Raw genomic sequence first — 21515 nt, 5'->3', positions numbered from 1 at the left:
ACTTGTGTTGTAAATATTGAAGGCCATGAGTAATGGACTTTTTTTTATGGGTCCCCTGAATACTTGGAAATTGGACATTCACCAAATACTGAGGCGCTGTGGCTTAGTTGGTCAAAGTACCTGTCTAGTAAACAGGAGATCCTGGGTTCAAATCCCAGCAGTGCCTTTGGAGCATCCTTCATATTTAATGTAGACAGTGAGCCAAACTTCTTACCAAAAGGGTTTGTGAGCTATGATGTTTTTAGCTTTAATTGAACTCCTGTCGTATAGGAGTCGAAAATTGGGGCAGACAAGAATCTCTTCTAAAAAATCCATTATCATAGTCAACTCAGACAAAACTCCAAACCAGGGCTCCATCCAAGTACCTCTATTGGGTAAGCACTCTTTAGCCAAAGCGGAAGTGCGCCAGCGGTCGCCATGATAGGTGCTGTCCCAATAATGCAGTCAGCAAAGAAGGAGGTAGGAAAAGGAGCCTGTAATCTTCCTCTCACAGCTAGTTTTACTTTGGAACCCTGCGATATCAATTACCAGCGCTAAGAAGCCTTAAAGTATTGCACAATCTATGCGCGACATGACGTATTAGCAAAGCCCCTTCATGGAATGTCCAGAGAGAAGATATGGCGTACTTTGTAGTTCATTTTCACAAGAATGTAGTCCTGGATTTTACTCGCATCATACTGTACATATACGTTTCCATCAGGTCATGACATGATGGTCATTGTGGAGACAATGAGTTTTAAACACAATGATTATGAAGCAGTGCGGATCAGTTTCTAAGATTTCTGCAGCGTACGAGCTAACGCTAATGCTAACCTGAGCATAATTACTCCCTTTTCTGGTGAATGATGAACATTATTAGGCAAATTAGTACCTGAACATCATTGAAATATCTGATAAGACTTTGGTAGAAAATTTGTACTTTCAACCTTGCACAAGTTTCAGAAAAACCGTGGTTTTCCTTATCAAAACTTATTCCATTGCTTTAGGTTTGGTTAAAATTTATGACGAGGTACTTGGTATTAAAAAGGTCGCCATACAAGCTGCTTTTTTTAGTAAGTCAAAGCACCTGGCTCTTAAAGAGAAAACAAATCTGAGTTCAACAATCAGCTTGATTTCTTGGTTGCAAGAAGAAATTTTACCACCTGTGTTGGAAATATTGAAGGCCATGAGTATTGGATTTCTTTTTATCGGTCCCCTGAATACTTGGAAAATGGACATTTACCAAATACTGAGGCGCTGTGGCTTAGTTGGTCAAAGTGCCTGTCTAGTAAACAGGAGATCCTGGGTTCAAATCCCAGCAGTGCCTTTGGACCATCATTCATATTTAATGTAGACAGTGAGCCAAACTTCTTACCAAAAGGGTTTGTGAGCTATGGTGTTTTTAGCCTTAATTGAACTCCTGTCGTATAGGAGTCGAAAATTGGGGCAGACAAGAATCTCTTCTAAAAAATCTATTATCATAGTCAACTCAGACAAAACTCCAAACCAGGGCTCCATCCAAGTACCTCTATTGGGTAAGCACTCTTTAGCCAAAGCGGAAGTGCGCCAGCGGTCGCCATGATAGGTGCTGTCCCAATAATGCAGTCAGCAAAGAAGGAGGTAGGAAAAGGAGCCTGTAATCTTCCTCTCACAGCTAGTTTACTTTGGAACCCTGCGATATCAATTACCAGCGCTAAGAAGCCTTAAAGTATTGCACAATCTATGCGCGACATGACGTATTAGCAAAGCCCCTTCACGGAATGTCCAGAGAGAAGATATGACGTACTTTGTAGTTCATTTGCGCAAGAAGGTAGTCCTGGATTTTACTCGCATCATACTGTACATATACGTTTCCATCAGGTCATGACATGATGGTCATTGTGAAGACAAAGTGTTTTAAACACAATGATTATGAAGCAGTGCGGATCAGTTTCTAAGATTTCTGCAGCGTATGAGCTAAAGCTAATGCTAACCTGAGCATAATTACTCCCTTTTCTGGTGAATGATGAACATAATTAGGCAAATTAGTACCTGAACATCATTCAAATATCTGATAAGACTTTGGTAGAAAATTTGTACTTTCAACCTTGTGCAAGTTTCAGAAAAACCGTGGTTTTCCTTATCAAAACTTATTCCATTGCTTTAGGTTTGGTTAAAGTTTATGACGAGGTACTTGGTATTAAAAAGGTCGCCATACAAGCTGCTTTATCCTAGTAAGTCAAAGCACCTGGCTCTTAAAGAGAAAACAAATCTGAGTTCAACAATCAGCTTGATTTCTTGGTTGCAAGAAGAAATTTTACCACCTGTGTTGTAAATATTGAAGGCCATGAGTAATGGATTTCTTTTTATGGGTCCCCTGAATACTTGGAAAATGGACATTCACCAAATACTGAGGCGCTGTGGCTTAGTTGGTCAAAGTGCCTGTCTAGTAAACAGGAGATCCTGGGTTCAAATCCCAGCAGTGCCTTTGGAGCATCCTTCATATTTAATGTAGACAGTGAGCCAAACTTCTTACCAAAAGGGTTTGTGAGCTATGATGTTTTTAGCTTTAATTGAACTCCTGTCGTATAGGAGTTGAAAATTGGGGCAGACAAGAATCTCTTCTAAAAAATCCATTATCATAGTCAACTCAGACAAAACTCCAAACCAGGGCTCCATCCAAGTACCTCTATTGGGTAAGCACTCTTTAGCCAAAGCGGAAGTGCGCCAGCGGTCGCCATGATAGGTGCTGTCCCAATAATGCAGTTAGCAAAGAAGGAGGTAGGAAAAGGAGCCTGTAATCTTCCTCTCACAGCTAGTTTTGCTTTGGAACCCTGCAACATCAATTACCAGCGCTAAGAAGCCTTAAAGTATTGCACAATCTATGCGCGACATGACGTATTAGCAAAGCCCCTTAACGGAATGTCCAGAGAGAAGATATGGCGTACTTTGTAGTTCATTTTCACATGAATGTAGTCCTGGATTTTACTCGCATCATACTGTACATATACGTTTCCATCAGGTCATGACATGATGGTCATTGTGGAGACAATGAGTTTTAAACACAATGATTATGAAGCAGTGCGGATCAGTTTCTAAGATTTCTGCAGCGTACGAGCTAACGCTAATGCTAACCTGAGTATAATTACTCCCTTTTCTGGTGAATGATGAACATAATTAGGCAAATTAATACCTGAACATCATTCAAATATCTGATAAGACTTTGGTAGAAAATTTGTACTTTCAACCTTGCGCAAGTTTCAGAAAAAACCGTGGTTTTCCTTATCAAAGCTTATTCCATTGCTTTAGGTTTGGTTAAAATTTATGACGAGGTACTTGGTATTAAAAAGGTCGCCATACAAGCTGCTTTATCTTAGTAAGTCAAAGCACCTGGCTCTTAAAGAGAAAACAAATCTGAGTTCAACAATCAGCTTGATTTCTTGGTTGCAAGAAGAAATTTTACCACTTGTGTTGTAAATATTGAAGGCCATGAGTATTGGATTCCTTTTTATGGGTCCCCTCAATACTTGGAAAATGGACATTCACCAAATATTGAGGCGCTGTGGCTTAGTTGGTCAAAGTGCCTGTCTAGTAAACAGGAGATCCTGGGTTCAAATCCCAGCAGTGCCTTTGGAGCATCCTTCATATTTAATGTAGACAGTGAGCCAAACTTCTTACCAAAAGGGTTTGTGAGCTATGATGTTTTTAGCTTTAATTGAACTCCTGTCGTATAGGAGTCGAAAATTGGGGCAGACAAGAATCTCTTCTAAAAAATCCATTATCATAGTCAACTCAGACAAAACTCCAAACCAGGGCTCCATCCAAGTACCTCTATTGGGTAAGCACTCTTTAGCCAAAGCGGAAGTGCGCCAGCGGTCGCCATGATAGGTGCTGTCCCAATAATGCAGTCAGCAAAGAAGGAGGTAGGAAAAGGAGCCTGTAATCTTCCTCTCACAGCTAGTTTTGCTTTGGAACCCTGCAACATCAATTACCAGCGCTAAGAAGCCTTAAAGTATTGCACAATCTATGCGCGACATGACGTATTAGCAAAGCCCCTTCACGGAATGTCCAGAGAGAAGATATGGCGTACTTTGTAGTTCATTTTCACAATGAATGTAGTCCTGGATTTTACTCGCATCATACTGTACATATACGTTTCCATCAGGTCATGACATGATGGTCATTGTGGAGACAATGAGTTTTAAACACAATGATTATGAAGCAGTGCGGATCAGTTTCTAAGATTTCTGCAGCGTACGAGCTAACGCTAATGCTAACCTGAGCATAATTACTCCCTTTTCTGGTGAATGATGAACATAATTAGGCAAATTAATACCTGAACATCATTCAAATATCTGATAAGACTTTGGTAGAAAATTTGTACTTTCAACCTTGCGCAAGTTTCAGAAAAAACGTGGTTTTCCTTATCAAAGCTTATTCCATTGCTTTAGGTTTGGTTAAAATTTATGACGAGGTACTTGGTATTAAAAAGGTCGCCATACAAGCTGCTTTATCTTAGTAAGTCAAAGCACCTGGCTCTTAAAGAGAAAACAAATCTGAGTTCAACAATCAGCTTGATTTCTTGGTTGCAAGAAGAAATTTTACCACTTGTGTTATAAATATTGAAGGCCATGAGTATTGGATTCCTTTTTATGGGTCCCCTCAATACTTGGAAAATGGACATTCCCCAAATACTGAGGCGCTGTGGCTTAGTTGGTCAAAGTGCCTGTCTTGTAAACAGGAGATCCTGGGTTCAAATCCCAGCAGTGCCTTTGGACCATCATTCATATTTAATGTAGACAGTGAGCCAAACTTCTTACCAAAAGGGTTTGTGAGCTATGGTGTTTTTAGCCTTAATTGAACTCCTGTCGTATAGGAGTCGAAAATTGGGGCAGACAAGAATCTCTTCTAAAAAATCCATTATCATAGTCAACTCAGACAAAACTCCAAACCAGGGCTCCATCCAAGTACCTCTATTGGGTAAGCACTCTTTAGCCAAAGCGGAAGTGCGCCAGCGGTCGCCATGATAGGTGCTGTCCCAATAATGCAGTTAGCAAAGAAGGAGGTAGGAAAAGGAGCCTGTAATCTTCCTCTCACAGCTAGTTTTGCTTTGGAACCCTGCAACATCAATTACCAGCGCTAAGAAGCCTTAAAGTATTGCACAATCTATGCGCGACATGACGTATTAGCAAAGCCCCTTCACGGAATGTCCAGAGAGAAGATATGGCGTACTTTGTAGTTCATTTTCACAAGAATGTAGTCCTGGATTTTACTCGCATCATACTGTACATATACGTTTCCATCAGGTCATGACATGATGGTCATTGTGGAGACAATGAGTTTTAAACACAATGATTATGAAGCAGTGCCGATCAGTTTCTAAGATTTCTGCAGCGTACGAGCTAACGCTAATGCTAACCTGAGTATAATTACTCCCTTTTCTGGTGAATGATGAACATAATTAGGCAAATTAATACCTGAACATCATTCAAATATCTGATAAGACTTTGGTAGAAAATTTGTACTTTCAACCTTGCGCAAGTTTCAGAAAAAACGTGGTTTTCCTTATCAAAGCTTATTCCATTGCTTTAGGTTTGGTTAAAATTTATGACGAGGTACTTGGTATTAAAAAGGTCGCCATACAAGCTGCTTTATCTTAGTAAGTCAAAGCACCTGGCTCTTAAAGAGAAAACAAATCTGAGTTCAACAATCAGCTTGATTTCTTGGTTGCAAGAAGAAATTTTACCACTTGTGTTATAAATATTGAAGGCCATGAGTATTGGATTCCTTTTTATGGGTCCCCTCAATACTTGGAAAATGGACATTCACCAAATACTGAGGCGCTGTGGCTTAGTTGGTCAAAGTGCCTGTCTAGTAAACAGGAGATCCTGGGTTCAAATCCCGGCAGTGCCTTTGGAGCATCCTTCATATTTAATGTAGACAGTGAGCCAAACTTCTTACCAAAAGGGTTTGTGAGCTATGATGTTTTTAGCTTTAATTGAACTCCTGTCGTATAGGAGTCGAAAATTGGGGCAGACAAGAATCTCTTCTAAAAAATCCATTATCATAGTCAACTCAGACAAAACTCCAAACCAGGGCTCCATCCAAGTACCTCTATTGGGTAAGCACTCTTTAGCCAAAGCGGAAGTGCGCCAGCGGTCGCCATGATAGGTGCTGTCCCAATAATGCAGTCAGCAAAGAAGGAGGTAGGAAAAGGAGCCTGTAATCTTCCTCTCACAGCTAGTTTTGCTTTGGAACCCTGCAACATCAATTACCAGCGCTAAGAAGCCTTAAAGTATTGCACAATCTATGCGCGACATGACGTATTAGCAAAGCCCCTTCACGGAATGTCCAGAGAGAAGATATGGCGTACTTTGTAGTTCATTTTCACAAGAATGTAGTCCTGGATTTTACTCGCATCATACTGTACATATACGTTTCCATCAGGTCATGACATGATGGTCATTGTGGAGACAATGAGTTTTAAACACAATGATTATGAAGCAGTGCGGATCAGTTTCTAAGATTTCTGCAGCGTACGAGCTAACGCTAATGCTAACCTGAGCATAATTACTCCCTTTTCTGGTGAATGATGAACATAATTAGGCAAATTAATACCTGAACATCATTCAAATATCTGATAAGACTTTGGTAGAAAATTTGTACTTTCAACCTTGCGCAAGTTTCAGAAAAAACGTGGTTTTCCTTATCAAAGCTTATTCCATTGCTTTAGGTTTGGTTAAAATTTATGACGAGGTACTTGGTATTAAAAAGGTCGCCATACAAGCTGCTTTATCTTAGTAAGTCAAAGCACCTGGCTCTTAAAGAGAAAACAAATCTGAGTTCAACAATCAGCTTGATTTCTTGGTTGCAAGAAGAAATTTTACCACTTGTGTTAGTAAATATTGAAGGCCATGAGTATTGGATTCCTTTTTATGGGTCCCCTCAATACTTGGAAAATGGACATTCCCCAAATACTGAGGCGCTGTGGCTTAGTTGGTCAAAGTGCCTGTCTTAGTAAACAGGAGATCCTGGGTTCAAATCCCAGCAGTGCCTTTGGAGCCATCCTTCATATTTAATGTAGACAGTGAGCCAAACTTCTTACCAAAAGGGTTTGTGAGCTATGGTGTTTTTAGCCTTAATTGAACTCCTGTCGTATAGGAGTCGAAAATTGGGGCAGACAAGAATCTCTTCTAAAAAATCCATTATCATAGTCAACTCAGACAAAACTCCAAACCAGGGCTCCATCCAAGTACCTCTATTGGGTAAGCACTCTTTAGCCAAAGCGGAAGTGCGCCAGCGGTCGCCATGATAGGTGCTGTCCCAATAATGCAGTTAGCAAAGAAGGAGGTAGGAAAAGGAGCCTGTAATCTTCCTCTCACAGCTAGTTTTGCTTTGGAACCCTGCAACATCAATTACCAGCGCTAAGAAGCCTTAAAGTATTGCACAATCTATGCGCGACATGACGTATTAGCAAAGCCCCTTCACGGAATGTCCAGAGAGAAGATATGGCGTACTTTGTAGTTCATTTTCACAAGAATGTAGTCCTGGATTTTACTCGCATCATACTGTACATATACGTTTCCATCAGGTCATGACATGATGGTCATTGTGGAGACAATGAGTTTTAAACACAATGATTATGAAGCAGTGCGGATCAGTTTCTAAGATTTCTGCAGCGTACGAGCTAACGCTAATGCTAACCTGAGTATAATTACTCCCTTTTCTGGTGAATGATGAACATAATTAGGCAAATTAATACCTGAACATCATTCAAATATCTGATAAGACTTTGGTAGAAAATTTGTACTTTCAACCTTGCGCAAGTTTCAGAAAAAACGTGGTTTTCCTTATCAAAGCTTATTCCATTGCTTTAGGTTTGGTTAAAATTTATGACGAGGTACTTGGTATTAAAAAGGTCGCCATACAAGCTGCTTTATCTTAGTAAGTCAAAGCACCTGGCTCTTAAAGAGAAAACAAATCTGAGTTCAACAATCAGCTTGATTTCTTGGTTGCAAGAAGAAATTTTACCACTTGTGTTGTAAATATTGAAGGCCATGAGTATTGGATTCCTTTTTATGGGTCCCCTCAATACTTGGAAAATGGACATTCACCAAATACTGAGGCGCTGTGGCTTAGTTGGTCAAAGTGCCTGTCTAGTAAACAGGAGATCCTGGGTTCAAATCCCAGCAGTGCCTTTGGAGCATCCTTCATATTTAATGTAGACAGTGAGCCAAACTTCTTACCAAAAGGGTTTGTGAGCTATGGATGTTTTTAGCCTTAATTGAACTCCTGTCGTATAGGAGTCGAAAATTGGGGCAGACAAGAATCTCTTCTAAAAAATCCATTATCATAGTCAACTCAGACAAAACTCCAAACCAGGGCTCCATCCAAGTACCTCTATTGGGTAAGCACTCTTTAGCCAAAGCGGAAGTGCGCCAGCGGTCGCCATGATAGGTGCTGTCCCAATAATGCAGTCAGCAAAGAAGGAGGTAGGAAAAGGAGCCTGTAATCTTCCTCTCACAGCTAGTTTTGCTTTGGAACCCTGCGACATCAATTACCAGCGCTAAGAAGCCTTAAAGTATTGCACAATCTATGCGCGACATGACGTATTAGCAAAGCCCCTTCACGGAATGTCCAGAGAGAAGATATGGCGTACTTTGTAGTTCATTTTCACAAGAATGTAGTCCTGGATTTTACTCGCATCATACTGTACATATACGTTTCCATCAGGTCATGACATGATGGTCATTGTGGAGACAATGAGTTTTAAACACAATGATTATGAAGCAGTGCGGATCAGTTTCTAAGATTTCTGCAGCGTACGAGCTAACGCTAATGCTAACCTGAGCATAATTACTCCCTTTTCTGGTGAATGATGAACATAATTAGGCAAATTAATACCTGAACATCATTCAAATATCTGATAAGACTTTGGTAGAAAATTTGTACTTTCAACCTTGCGCAAGTTTCAGAAAAAACGTGGTTTTCCTTATCAAAGCTTATTCCATTGCTTTAGGTTTGGTTAAAATTTATGACGAGGTACTTGGTATTAAAAAGGTCGCCATACAAGCTGCTTTATCTTAGTAAGTCAAAGCACCTGGCTCTTAAAGAGAAAACAAATCTGAGTTCAACAATCAGCTTGATTTCTTGGTTGCAAGAAGAAATTTTACCACTTGTGTTATAAATATTGAAGGCCATGAGTATTGGATTCCTTTTTATGGGTCCCCTCAATACTTGGAAAATGGACATTCACCAAATACTGAGGCGCTGTGGCTTAGTTGGTCAAAGTGCCTGTCTAGTAAACAGGAGATCCTGGGTTCAAATCCCAGCAGTGCCTTTGGAGCATCCTTCATATTTAATGTAGACAGTGAGCCAAACTTCTTACCAAAAGGGTTTGTGAGCTATGGTGTTTTTAGCCTTAATTGAACTCCTGTCGTATAGGAGTCGAAAATTGGGGCAGACAAGAATCTCTTCTAAAAAATCCATTATCATAGTCAACTCAGACAAAACTCCAAACCAGGGCTCCATCCAAGTACCTCTATTGGGTAAGCACTCTTTAGCCAAAGCGGAAGTGCGCCAGCGGTCGCCATGATAGGTGCTGTCCCAATAATGCAGTCAGCAAAGAAGGAGGTAGGAAAAGGAGCCTGTAATCTTCCTCTCACAGCTAGTTTTGCTTTGGAACCCTGCAACATCAATTACCAGCGCTAAGAAGCCTTAAAGTATTGCACAATCTATGCGCGACATGACGTATTAGCAAAGCCCCTTCACGGAATGTCCAGAGAGAAGATATGGCGTACTTTGTAGTTCATTTTCACAAGAATGTAGTCCTGGATTTTACTCGCATCATACTGTACATATACGTTTCCATCAGGTCATGACATGATGGTCATTGTGGAGACAATGAGTTTTAAACACAATGATTATGAAGCAGTGCCGATCAGTTTCTAAGATTTCTGCAGCGTACGAGCTAACGCTAATGCTAACCTGAGCATAATTACTCCCTTTTCTGGTGAATGATGAACATAATTAGGCAAATTAATACCTGAACATCATTCAAATATCTGATAAGACTTTGGTAGAAAATTTGTACTTTCAACCTTGCGCAAGTTTCAGAAAAAACGTGGTTTTCCTTATCAAAGCTTATTCCATTGCTTTAGGTTTGGTTAAAATTTATGACGAGGTACTTGGTATTAAAAAGGTCGCCATACAAGCTGCTTTATCTTAGTAAGTCAAAGCACCTGGCTCTTAAAGAGAAAACAAATCTGAGTTCAACAATCAGCTTGATTTCTTGGTTGCAAGAAGAAATTTTACCACTTGTGTTGTAAATATTGAAGGCCATGAGTATTGGATTCCTTTTTATGGGTCCCCTCAATACTTGGAAAATGGACATTCACCAAATACTGAGGCGCTGTGGCTTAGTTGGTCAAAGTGCCTGTCTAGTAAACAGGAGATCCTGGGTTCAAATCCCAGCAGTGCCTTTGGAGCATCCTTCATATTTAATGTAGACAGTGAGCCAAACTTCTTACCAAAAGGGTTTGTGAGCTATGGTGTTTTTAGCCTTAATTGAACTCCTGTCGTATAGGAGTCGAAAATTGGGGCAGACAAGAATCTCTTCTAAAAAATCCATTATCATAGTCAACTCAGACAAAACTCCAAACCAGGGCTCCATCCAAGTACCTCTATTGGGTAAGCACTCTTTAGCCAAAGCGGAAGTGCGCCAGCGGTCGCCATGATAGGTGCTGTCCCAATAATGCAGTCAGCAAAGAAGGAGGTAGGAAAAGGAGCCTGTAATCTTCCTCTCACAGCTAGTTTTGCTTTGGAACCCTGCAACATCAATTACCAGCGCTAAGAAGCCTTAAAGTATTGCACAATCTATGCGCGACATGACGTATTAGCAAAGCCCCTTCACGGAATGTCCAGAGAGAAGATATGGCGTACTTTGTAGTTCATTTTCGCAAGAATGTAGTCCTGGATTTTACTCGCATCATACTGTACATATACGTTTCCATCAGGTCATGACATGATGGTCATTGTGGAGACAATGAGTTTTAAACACAATGATTATGAAGCAGTGCCGATCAGTTTCTAAGATTTCTGCAGCGTACGAGCTAACGCTAATGCTAACCTGAGCATAATTACTCCCTTTTCTGGTGAATGATGAACATAATTAGGCAAATTAATACCTGAACATCATTCAAATATCTGATAAGACTTTGGTAGAAAATTTGTACTTTCAACCTTGCGCAAGTTTCAGAAAAAACGTGGTTTTCCTTATCAAAGCTTATTCCATTGCTTTAGGTTTGGTTAAAATTTATGACGAGGTACTTGGTATTAAAAAGGTCGCCATACAAGCTGCTTTATCTTAGTAAGTCAAAGCACCTGGCTCTTAAAGAGAAAACAAATCTGAGTTCAACAATCAGCTTGATTTCTTGGTTGCAAGAAGAAATTTTACCACTTGTGTTGTAAATATTGAAGGCCATGAGTATTGGATTCCTTTTTATGGGTCCCCTCAATACTTGGAAAATGGACATTCACCAAATACTGAGGCGCTGTGGCTTAGTTGGTCAAAGTGCCTGTCTAGTAAACAGGAGATCCTGGGTTCAAATCCCAGCAGTGCCTTTGGAGCATCCTTCATATTTAATGTAGACAGTGAGCCAAACTTCTTACCAAAAGGGTTTGTGAGCTATGGTGTTTTTAGCCTTAATTGAACTCCTGTCGTATAGGAGTCGAAAATTGGGGCAGACAAGAATCTCTTCTAAAAAATCCATTATCATAGTCAACTCAGACAAAACTCCAAACCAGGGCTCCATCCAAGTACCTCTATTGGGTAAGCACTCTTTAGCCAAAGCGGAAGTGCGCCAGCGGTCGCCATGATAGGTGCTGTCCCAATAATGCAGTCAGCAAAGAAGGAGGTAGGAAAAGGAGCCTGTAATCTTCCTCTCACAGCTAGTTTTGCTTTGGAACCCTGCAACATCAATTACCAGCGCTAAGAAGCCTTAAAGTATTGCACAATCTATGCGCGACATGACGTATTAGCAAAGCCCCTTCACGGAATGTCCAGAGAGAAGATATGGCGTACTTTGTAGTTCATTTTCAGCAAGAATGTAGTCCTGGATTTTACTCGCATCATACTGTACATATACGTTTCCATCAGGTCATGACATGATGGTCATTGTGGAGACAATGAGTTTTAAACACAATGATTATGAAGCAGTGCGGATCAGTTTCTAAGATTTCTGCAGCGTACGAGCTAACGCTAATGCTAACCTGAGCATAATTACTCCCTTTTCTGGTGAATGATGAACATAATTAGGCAAATTAATACCTGAACATCATTCAAATATCTGATAAGACTTTGGTAGAAAATTTGTACTTTCAACCTTGCGCAAGTTTCAGAAAAAACGTGGTTTTCCTTATCAAAGCTTATTCCATTGCTTTAGGTTTGGTTAAAATTTATGACGAGGTACTTGGTATTAAAAAGGTCGCCATACAAGCTGCTTTATCTTAGTAAGTCAAAGCACCTGGCTCTTAAAGAGAAAACAAATCTGAGTTCAACAATCAGCTTGATTTCTTGGTTGCAAGAAGAAATTTTACCACTTGTGTTGTAAATATTGAAGGCCATGAGTATGGATTCCTTTTTATGGGTCCCCTCAATACTTGGAAAATGGACATTCACCAAATACTGAGGCGCTGTGGCTTAGTTGGTCAAAGTGCCTGTCTAGTAAACAGGAGATCCTGGGTTCAAATCCCAGCAGTGCCTTTGGAGCATCCTTCATATTTAATGTAGACAGTGAGCCAAACTTCTTACCAAAAGGGTTTGTGAGCTATGATGTTTTTAGCCTTAATTGAACTCCTGTCGTATAGGAGTCGAAAATTGGGGCAGACAAGAATCTGTTCTAAAAAATCCATTATCATAGTCAACTCAGACAAAACTCCAAACCAGGGCTCCATGCAAGTACCTCTATTGGGTAAGCACTCTTTAGCCAAAGCGGAAGTGCGCCAGCGGTCGCCATGATAGGTGCTGTCCCAATAATGCAGTCAGCAAAGAAGGAGGTAGGAAAAGGAGCCTGTAATCTTCCTCTCACAGCTAGTTTTGCTTTGGAACCCTGCAACATCAATTACCAGCGCTAAGAAGCCTTAAAGTATTGCACAATCTATGCGCGACATGACGTATTAGCAAAGCCCCTTCACGGAATGTCCAGAGAGAAGATATGGCGTACTTTGTAGTTCATTTTCGCAAGAATGTAGTCCTGGATTTTACTCGCATCATACTGTACATATACGTTTCCATCAGGTCATGACATGATGGTCATTGTGGAGACAATGAGTTTTAAACACAATGATTATGAAGCAGTGCGGATCAGTTTCTAAGATTTCTGCAGCGTACGAGCTAACGCTAATGCTAACCTGAGCATAATTACTCCCTTTTCTGGTGAATGATGAACATAATTAGGCAAATTAATACCTGAACATCATTCAAATATCTGATAAGACTTTGGTAGAAAATTTGTACTTTCAACCTTGCGCAAGTTTCAGAAAAAACGTGGTTTTCCTTATCAAAGCTTATTCCATTGCTTTAGGTTTGGTTAAAATTTATGACGAGGTACTTGGTATTAAAAAGGTCGCCATACAAGCTGCTTTATCTTAGTAAGTCAAAGCACCTGGCTCTTAAAGAGAAAACAAATCTGAGTTCAACAATCAGCTTGATTTCTTGGTTGCAAGAAGAAATTTTACCACTTGTGTTGTAAATATTGAAGGCCATGAGTAATGGATTCCTTTTTATGGGTCCCCTCAATACTTGGAAAATGGACATTCACCAAATACTGAGGCGCTGTGGCTTAGTTGGTCAAAGTGCCTGTCTAGTAAACAGGAGATCCTGGGTTCAAATCCCAGCAGTGCCTTTGGAGCATCCTTCATATTTAATGTAGACAGTGAGCCAAACTTCTTACCAAAAGGGTTTGTGAGCTATGGTGTTTTTAGCCTTAATTGAACTCCTGTCGTATAGGAGTCGAAAATTGGGGCAGACAAGAATCTCTTCTAAAAAATCCATTATCATAGTCAACTCAGACAAAACTCCAAACCAGGGCTCCATCCAAGTACCTCTATTGGGTAAGCACTCTTTAGCCAAAGCGGAAGTGCGCCAGCGGTCGCCATGATAGGTGCTGTCCCAATAATGCAGTTAGCAAAGAAGGAGGTAGGAAAAGGAGCCTGTAATCTTCCTCTCACAGCTAGTTTTGCTTTGGAACCCTGCGAACATCAATTACCAGCGCTAAGAAGCCTTAAAGTATTGCACAATCTATGCGCGACATGACGTATTAGCAAAGCCCCTTCACGGAATGTCCAGAGAGAAGATATGGCGTACTTTGTAGTTCATTTTCACAAGAATGTAGTCCTGGATTTTACTCGCATCATACTGTACATATACGTTTCCATCAGGTCATGACATGATGGTCATTGTGGAGACAATGAGTTTTAAACACAATGATTATGAAGCAGTGCCGATCAGTTTCTAAGATTTCTGCAGCGTACGAGCTAACGCTAATGCTAACCTGAGCATAATTACTCCCTTTTCTGGTGAATGATGAACATAATTAGGCAAATTAATACCTGAACATCATTCAAATATCTGATAAGACTTTGGTAGAAAATTTGTACTTTCAACCTTGCGCAAGTTTCAGAAAAAACGTGGTTTTCCTTATCAAAGCTTATTCCATTGCTTTAGGTTTGGTTAAAATTTATGACGAGGTACTTGGTATTAAAAAGGTCGCCATACAAGCTGCTTTATCTTAGTAAGTCAAAGCACCTGGCTCTTAAAGAGAAAACAAATCTGAGTTCAACAATCAGCTTGATTTCTTGGTTGCAAGAAGAAATTTTACCACTTGTGTTGTAAATATTGAAGGCCATGAGTATTGGATTCCTTTTTATGGGTCCCCTCAATACTTGGAAAATGGACATTCACCAAATACTGAGGCGCTGTGGCTTAGTTGGTCAAAGTGCCTGTCTAGTAAACAGGAGATCCTGGGTTCAAATCCCAGCAGTGCCTTTGGAGCATCCTTCATATTTAATGTAGACAGTGAGCCAAACTTCTTACCAAAAGGGTTTGTGAGCTATGGTGTTTTTAGCCTTAATTGAACTCCTGTCGTATAGGAGTCGAAAATTGGGGCAGACAAGAATCTCTTCTAAAAAATCCATTATCATAGTCAACTCAGACAAAACTCCAAACCAGGGCTCCATCCAAGTACCTCTATTGGGTAAGCACTCTTTAGCCAAAGCGGAAGTGCGCCAGCGGTCGCCATGATAGGTGCTGTCCCAATAATGCAGTCAGCAAAGAAGGAGGTAGGAAAAGGAGCCTGTAATCTTCCTCTCACAGCTAGTTTTGCTTTGGAACCCTGCAACATCAATTACCAGCGCTAAGAAGCCTTAAAGTATTGCACAATCTATGCGCGACATGACGTATTAGCAAAGCCCCTTCACGGAATGTCCAGAGAGAAGATATGGCGTACTTTGTAGTTCATTTTCACAAGAATGTAGTCCTGGATTTTACTCGCATCATACTGTACATATACGTTTCCATCAGGTCATGACATGATGGTCATTGTGGAGACAATGAGTTTTAAACACAATGATTATGAAGCAGTGCGGATCAGTTTCTAAGATTTCTGCAGCGTACGAGCTAACGCTAATGCTAACCTGAGCATAATTACTCCCTTTTCTGGTGAATGATGAACATAATTAGGCAAATTAATACCTGAACATCATTCAAATATCTGATAAGACTTTGGTAGAAAATTTGTACTTTCAACCTTGCGCAAGTTTCAGAAAAAACGTGGTTTTCCTTATCAAAGCTTATTCCATTGCTTTAGGTTTGGTTAAAATTTATGACGAGGTACTTGGTATTAAAAAGGTCGCCATACAAGCTGCTTTATCTTAGTAAGTCAAAGCACCTGGCTCTTAAAGAGAAAACAAATCTGAGTTCAACAATCAGCTTGATTTCTTGGTTGCAAGAAGAAATTTTACCACTTGTGTTGTAAATATTGAAGGCCATGAGTATTGGATTCCTTTTTATGGGTCCCCTCAATACTTGGAAAATGGACATTCCCCAAATACTGAGGCGCTGTGGCTTAGTTGGTCAAAGTGCCTGTCTTGTAAACAGGAGATCCTGGGTTCAAATCCCAGCAGTGCCTTTGGACCATCCTTCATATTTAATGTAGACAGTGAGCCAAACTTCTTACCAAAAGGGTTTGTGAGCTATGGTGTTTTTAGCCTTAATTGAACTCCTGTCGTATAGGAGTCGAAAATTGGGGCAGACAAGAATCTCTTCTAAAAAATCCATTATCATAGTCAACTCAGACAAAACTCCAAACCAGGGCTCCATCCAAGTACCTCTATTGGGTAAGCACTCTTTAGCCAAAGCGGAAGTGCGCCAGCGGTCGCCATGATAGGTGCTGTCCCAATAATGCAGTTAGCAAAGAAGGAGGTAGGAAAAGGAGCCTGTAATCTTCCTCTCACAGCTAGTTTTGCTTTGGAACCCTGCGACATCAATTACCAGCGCTAAGAAGCCTTAAAGTATTGCACAATCTATGCGCGACATGACGTATTAGCAAAGCCCCTTCACGGAATGTCCAGAGAGAAGATATGGCGTACTTTGTAGTTCATTTTCACAAGAATGTAGTCCTGGATTTTACTCGCATCATACTGTACATATACGTTTCCATCAGGTCATGACATGATGGTCATTGTGGAGACAATGAGTTTTAAACACAATGATTATGAAGCAGTGCGGATCAGTTTCTAAGATTTCTGCAGCGTACGAGCTAACGCTAATGCTAACCTGAGCTATAATTACTCCCTTTTCTGGTGAATGATGAACATAATTAGGCAAATTAATACCTGAACATCATTCAAATATCTGATAAGACTTTGGTAGAAAATTTGTACTTTCAACCTTGCGCAAGTTTCAGAAAAAACGTGGTTTTCCTTATCAAAGCTTATTCCATTGCTTTAGGTTTGGTTAAAATTTATGACGAGGTACTTGGTATTAAAAAGGTCGCCATACAAGCTGCTTTATCTTAGTAAGTCAAAGCACCTGGCTCTTAAAGAGAAAACAAATCTGAGTTCAACAATCAGCTTGATTTCTTGGTTGCAAGAAGAAATTTTACCACTTGTGTTGTAAATATTGAAGGCCATGAGTAATGGATTCCTTTTTATGGGTCCCCTCAATACTTGGAAAATGGACATTCACCAAATACTGAGGCGCTGTGGCTTAGTTGGTCAAAGTGCCTGTCTAGTAAACAGGAGATCCTGGGTTCAAATCCCAGCAGTGCCTTTGGAGCATCCTTCATATTTAATGTAGACAGTGAGCCAAACTTCTTACCAAAAGGGTTTGTGAGCTATGGTGTTTTTAGCCTTAATTGAACTCCTGTCGTATAGGAGTCGAAAATTGGGGCAGACAAGAATCTCTTCTAAAAAATCCATTATCATAGTCAACTCAGACAAAACTCCAAACCAGGGCTCCATCCAAGTACCTCTATTGGGTAAGCACTCTTTAGCCAAAGCGGAAGTGCGCCAGCGGTCGCCATGATAGGTGCTGTCCCAATAATGCAGTCAGCAAAGAAGGAGGTAGGAAAAGGAGCCTGTAATCTTCCTCTCACAGCTAGTTTTGCTTTGGAACCCTGCAACATCAATTACCAGCGCTAAGAAGCCTTAAAGTATTGCACAATCTATGCGCGACATGACGTATTAGCAAAGCCCCTTCACGGAATGTCCAGAGAGAAGATATGGCGTACTTTGTAGTTCATTTTCACAAGAATGTAGTCCTGGATTTTACTCGCATCATACTGTACATATACGTTTCCATCAGGTCATGACATGATGGTCATTGTGGAGACAATGAGTTTTAAACACAATGATTATGAAGCAGTGCCGATCAGTTTCTAAGATTTCTGCAGCGTACGAGCTAACGCTAATGCTAACCTGAGCATAATTACTCCCTTTTCTGGTGAATGATGAACATAATTAGGCAAATTAATACCTGAACATCATTCAAATATCTGATAAGACTTTGGTAGAAAATTTGTACTTTCAACCTTGCGCAAGTTTCAGAAAAAACGTGGTTTTCCTTATCAAAGCTTATTCCATTGCTTTAGGTTTGGTTAAAATTTATGACGAGGTACTTGGTATTAAAAAGGTCGCCATACAAGCTGCTTTATCTTAGTAAGTCAAAGCACCTGGCTCTTAAAGAGAAAACAAATCTGAGTTCAACAATCAGCTTGATTTCTTGGTTGCAAGAAGAAATTTTACCACTTGTGTTATAAATATTGAAGGCCATGAGTATTGGATTCCTTTTTATGGGTCCCCTCAATACTTGGAAAATGGACATTCACCAAATACTGAGGCGCTGTGGCTTAGTTGGTCAAAGTGCCTGTCTAGTAAACAGGAGATCCTGGGTTCAAATCCCAGCAGTGCCTTTGGAGCATCCTTCATATTTAATGTAGACAGTGAGCCAAACTTCTTACCAAAAGGGTTTGTGAGCTATGGTGTTTTTAGCCTTAATTGAACTCCTGTCGTATAGGAGTCGAAAATTGGGGCAGACAAGAATCTCTTCTAAAAAATCCATTATCATAGTCAACTCAGACAAAACTCCAAACCAGGGCTCCATCCAAGTACCTCTATTGGGTAAGCACTCTTTAGCCAAAGCGGAAGTGCGCCAGCGGTCGCCATGATAGGTGCTGTCCCAATAATGCAGTCAGCAAAGAAGGAGGTAGGAAAAGGAGCCTGTAATCTTCCTCTCACAGCTAGTTTTGCTTTGGAACCCTGCAACATCAATTACCAGCGCTAAGAAGCCTTAAAGTATTGCACAATCTATGCGCGACATGACGTATTAGCAAAGCCCCTTCACGGAATGTCCAGAGAGAAGATATGGCGTACTTTGTAGTTCATTTTCACAAGAATGTAGTCCTGGATTTTACTCGCATCATACTGTACATATACGTTTCCATCAGGTCATGACATGATGGTCATTGTGGAGACAATGAGTTTTAAACACAATGATTATGAAGCAGTGCCGATCAGTTTCTAAGATTTCTGCAGCGTACGAGCTAACGCTAATGCTAACCTGAGTATAATTACTCCCTTTTCTGGTGAATGATGAACATAATTAGGCAAATTAATACCTGAACATCATTCAAATATCTGATAAGACTTTGGTAGAAAATTTGTACTTTCAACCTTGCGCAAGTTTCAGAAAAAACGTGGTTTTCCTTATCAAAGCTTATTCCATTGCTTTAGGTTTGGTTAAAATTTATGACGAGGTACTTGGTATTAAAAAGGTCGCCATACAAGCTGCTTTATCTTAGTAAGTCAAAGCACCTGGCTCTTAAAGAGAAAACAAATCTGAGTTCAACAATCAGCTTGATTTCTTGGTTGCAAGAAGAAATTTTACCACTTGTGTTATAAATATTGAAGGCCATGAGTATTGGATTCCTTTTTATGGGTCCCCTCAATACTTGGAAAATGGACATTCACCAAATATTGAGGCGCTGTGGCTTAGTTGGTCAAAGTGCCTGTCTAGTAAACAGGAGATCCTGGGTTCAAATCCCAGCAGTGCCTTTGGAGCGTCCTTCATATTTAATGTAGACAGTGAGCCAAACTTCTTACCAAAGGGGCTTGTGAGCTATGATGTTTTTAGCCTTAATTGAACTCCTGTCGTATAGGAGTCGAAAATTGGGGCAGACAAGAATCTCTTCTAAAAAATCCATTATCATAGTCAACTCAGACAAAACTCCAAACCAGGGCTCCATCCAAGTACCTCTATTGGGTAAGCACTCTTTAGCCAAAGCGGAAGTGCGCCAGCGGTCGCCATGATAGGTGCTGTCCCAATAATGCAGTCAGCAAAGAAGGAGGTAGGAAAAGGAGCCTGTAATCTTCCTCTCACAGCTAGTTTTGCTTTGGAACCCTGCGACATCAATTACCAGCGCTAAGAAGCCTTAAAGTATTGCACAATCTATGCGCGACATGACGTATTAGCAAAGCCCCTTCACGGAATGTCCAGAGAGAAGATATGGCGTACTTTGTAGTTCATTTTCACAAGAATGTAGTCCTGGATTTTACTCGCATCATACTGTACATATACGTTTCCATCAGGTCATGACATGATGGTCATTGTGGAGACAATGAGTTTTAAACACAATGATTATGAAGCAGTGCGGATCAGTTTCTAAGATTTCTGCAGCGTACGAGCTAACGCTAATGCTAACCTGAGCATAATTACTCCCTTTTCTGGTGAATGATGAACATAATTAGGCAAATTAATACCTGAACATCATTCAAATATCTGATAAGACTTTGGTAGAAAATTTGTACTTTCAACCTTGCGCAAGTTTCAGAAAAAACGTGGTTTTCCTTATCAAAGCTTATTCCATTGCTTTAGGTTTGGTTAAAATTTATGACGAGGTACTTGGTATTAAAAAGGTCGCCATACAAGCTGCTTTATCTTAGTAAGTCAAAGCACCTGGCTCTTAAAGAGAAAACAAATCTGAGTTCAACAATCAGCTTGATTTCTTGGTTGCAAGAAGAAATTTTACCACTTGTGTTATAAATATTGAAGGCCATGAGTATTGGATTCCTTTTTATGGGTCCCCTCAATACTTGGAAAATGGACATTCACCAAATACTGAGGCGCTGTGGCTTAGTTGGTCAAAGTGCCTGTCTAGTAAACAGGAGATCCTGGGTTCAAATCCCAGCAGTGCCTTTGGAGCATCCTTCATATTTAATGTAGACAGTGAGCCAAACTTCTTACCAAAAGGGTTTGTGAGCTATGGTGTTTTTAGCCTTAATTGAACTCCTGTCGTATAGGAGTCGAAAATTGGGGCAGACAAGAATCTCTTCTAAAAAATCCATTATCATAGTCAACTCAGACAAAACTCCAAACCAGGGCTCCATCCAAGTACCTCTATTGGGTAAGCACTCTTTAGCCAAAGCGGAAGTGCGCCAGCGGTCGCCATGATAGGTGCTGTCCCAATAATGCAGTCAGCAAAGAAGGAGGTAGGAAAAGGAGCCTGTAATCTTCCTCTCACAGCTAGTTTTGCTTTGGAACCCTGCGAACATCAATTACCAGCGCTAAGAAGCCTTAAAGTATTGCACAATCTATGCGCGACATGACGTATTAGCAAAGCCCCTTCACGGAATGTCCAGAGAGAAGATATGGCGTACTTTGTAGTTCATTTTCGCAAGAATGTAGTCCTGGATTTTACTCGCATCATACTGTACATATACGTTTCCATCAGGTCATGACATGATGGTCATTGTGGAGACAATGAGTTTTAAACACAATGATTATGAAGCAGTGCGGATCAGTTTCTAAGATTTCTGCAGCGTACGAGCTAACGCTAATGCTAACCTGAGCATAATTACTCCCTTTTCTGGTGAATGATGAACATAATTAGGCAAATTAATACCTGAACATCATTCAAATATCTGATAAGACTTTGGTAGAAAATTTGTACTTTCAACCTTGCGCAAGTTTCAGAAAAAACGTGGTTTTCCTTATCAAAGCT

At 40.3% G+C, this 21515-nt stretch overlaps 16 non-coding genes across 16 annotated transcripts; all 16 read left to right on the top strand.

The window, feature by feature from the left end:
- The first annotated feature begins 1232 nt into the window (after nt 1-1232).
- Nucleotides 1233-1306, top strand: trnat-agu. The gene has a single exon. It is a non-coding gene; the product is annotated as a tRNA-Thr (tRNA).
- A 1066-nt stretch (nt 1307-2372) lies between these two features.
- trnat-agu lies at nt 2373-2446 on the top strand. The gene has a single exon. It is a non-coding gene; the product is annotated as a tRNA-Thr (tRNA).
- Nucleotides 2447-3514: 1068 nt separating this feature from the next.
- On the top strand, nt 3515-3588 carry trnat-agu. Its single transcript has one exon. It is a non-coding gene; the product is annotated as a tRNA-Thr (tRNA).
- A 1068-nt stretch (nt 3589-4656) lies between these two features.
- Nucleotides 4657-4730, top strand: trnat-ugu. Its single transcript has one exon. It is a non-coding gene; the product is annotated as a tRNA-Thr (tRNA).
- A 3352-nt stretch (nt 4731-8082) lies between these two features.
- trnat-agu lies at nt 8083-8156 on the top strand. The gene has a single exon. It is a non-coding gene; the product is annotated as a tRNA-Thr (tRNA).
- A 1068-nt stretch (nt 8157-9224) lies between these two features.
- On the top strand, nt 9225-9298 carry trnat-agu. Its single transcript has one exon. It is a non-coding gene; the product is annotated as a tRNA-Thr (tRNA).
- Nucleotides 9299-10365: 1067 nt separating this feature from the next.
- Nucleotides 10366-10439, top strand: trnat-agu. The gene has a single exon. It is a non-coding gene; the product is annotated as a tRNA-Thr (tRNA).
- A 1067-nt stretch (nt 10440-11506) lies between these two features.
- Nucleotides 11507-11580, top strand: trnat-agu. The gene has a single exon. It is a non-coding gene; the product is annotated as a tRNA-Thr (tRNA).
- A 1067-nt stretch (nt 11581-12647) lies between these two features.
- trnat-agu lies at nt 12648-12721 on the top strand. Its single transcript has one exon. It is a non-coding gene; the product is annotated as a tRNA-Thr (tRNA).
- A 1067-nt stretch (nt 12722-13788) lies between these two features.
- trnat-agu lies at nt 13789-13862 on the top strand. Its single transcript has one exon. It is a non-coding gene; the product is annotated as a tRNA-Thr (tRNA).
- A 1068-nt stretch (nt 13863-14930) lies between these two features.
- trnat-agu lies at nt 14931-15004 on the top strand. Its single transcript has one exon. It is a non-coding gene; the product is annotated as a tRNA-Thr (tRNA).
- Nucleotides 15005-16071: 1067 nt separating this feature from the next.
- Nucleotides 16072-16145, top strand: trnat-ugu. Its single transcript has one exon. It is a non-coding gene; the product is annotated as a tRNA-Thr (tRNA).
- A 1068-nt stretch (nt 16146-17213) lies between these two features.
- trnat-agu lies at nt 17214-17287 on the top strand. Its single transcript has one exon. It is a non-coding gene; the product is annotated as a tRNA-Thr (tRNA).
- A 1067-nt stretch (nt 17288-18354) lies between these two features.
- Nucleotides 18355-18428, top strand: trnat-agu. Its single transcript has one exon. It is a non-coding gene; the product is annotated as a tRNA-Thr (tRNA).
- A 1067-nt stretch (nt 18429-19495) lies between these two features.
- trnat-agu lies at nt 19496-19569 on the top strand. Its single transcript has one exon. It is a non-coding gene; the product is annotated as a tRNA-Thr (tRNA).
- Nucleotides 19570-20636: 1067 nt separating this feature from the next.
- trnat-agu lies at nt 20637-20710 on the top strand. Its single transcript has one exon. It is a non-coding gene; the product is annotated as a tRNA-Thr (tRNA).
- The last annotated feature ends 805 nt before the right edge of the window (nt 20711-21515 follow it).

This window comes from Fundulus heteroclitus, chromosome 24, assembly GCF_011125445.2.
Source record: "Fundulus heteroclitus isolate FHET01 chromosome 24, MU-UCD_Fhet_4.1, whole genome shotgun sequence".
Taxonomy (NCBI): domain Eukaryota; kingdom Metazoa; phylum Chordata; class Actinopteri; order Cyprinodontiformes; family Fundulidae; genus Fundulus; species Fundulus heteroclitus.
The sequence above is the reverse complement of the archived record's forward strand: the minus strand, read 5'-3'. Positions and strand labels throughout refer to the sequence as shown.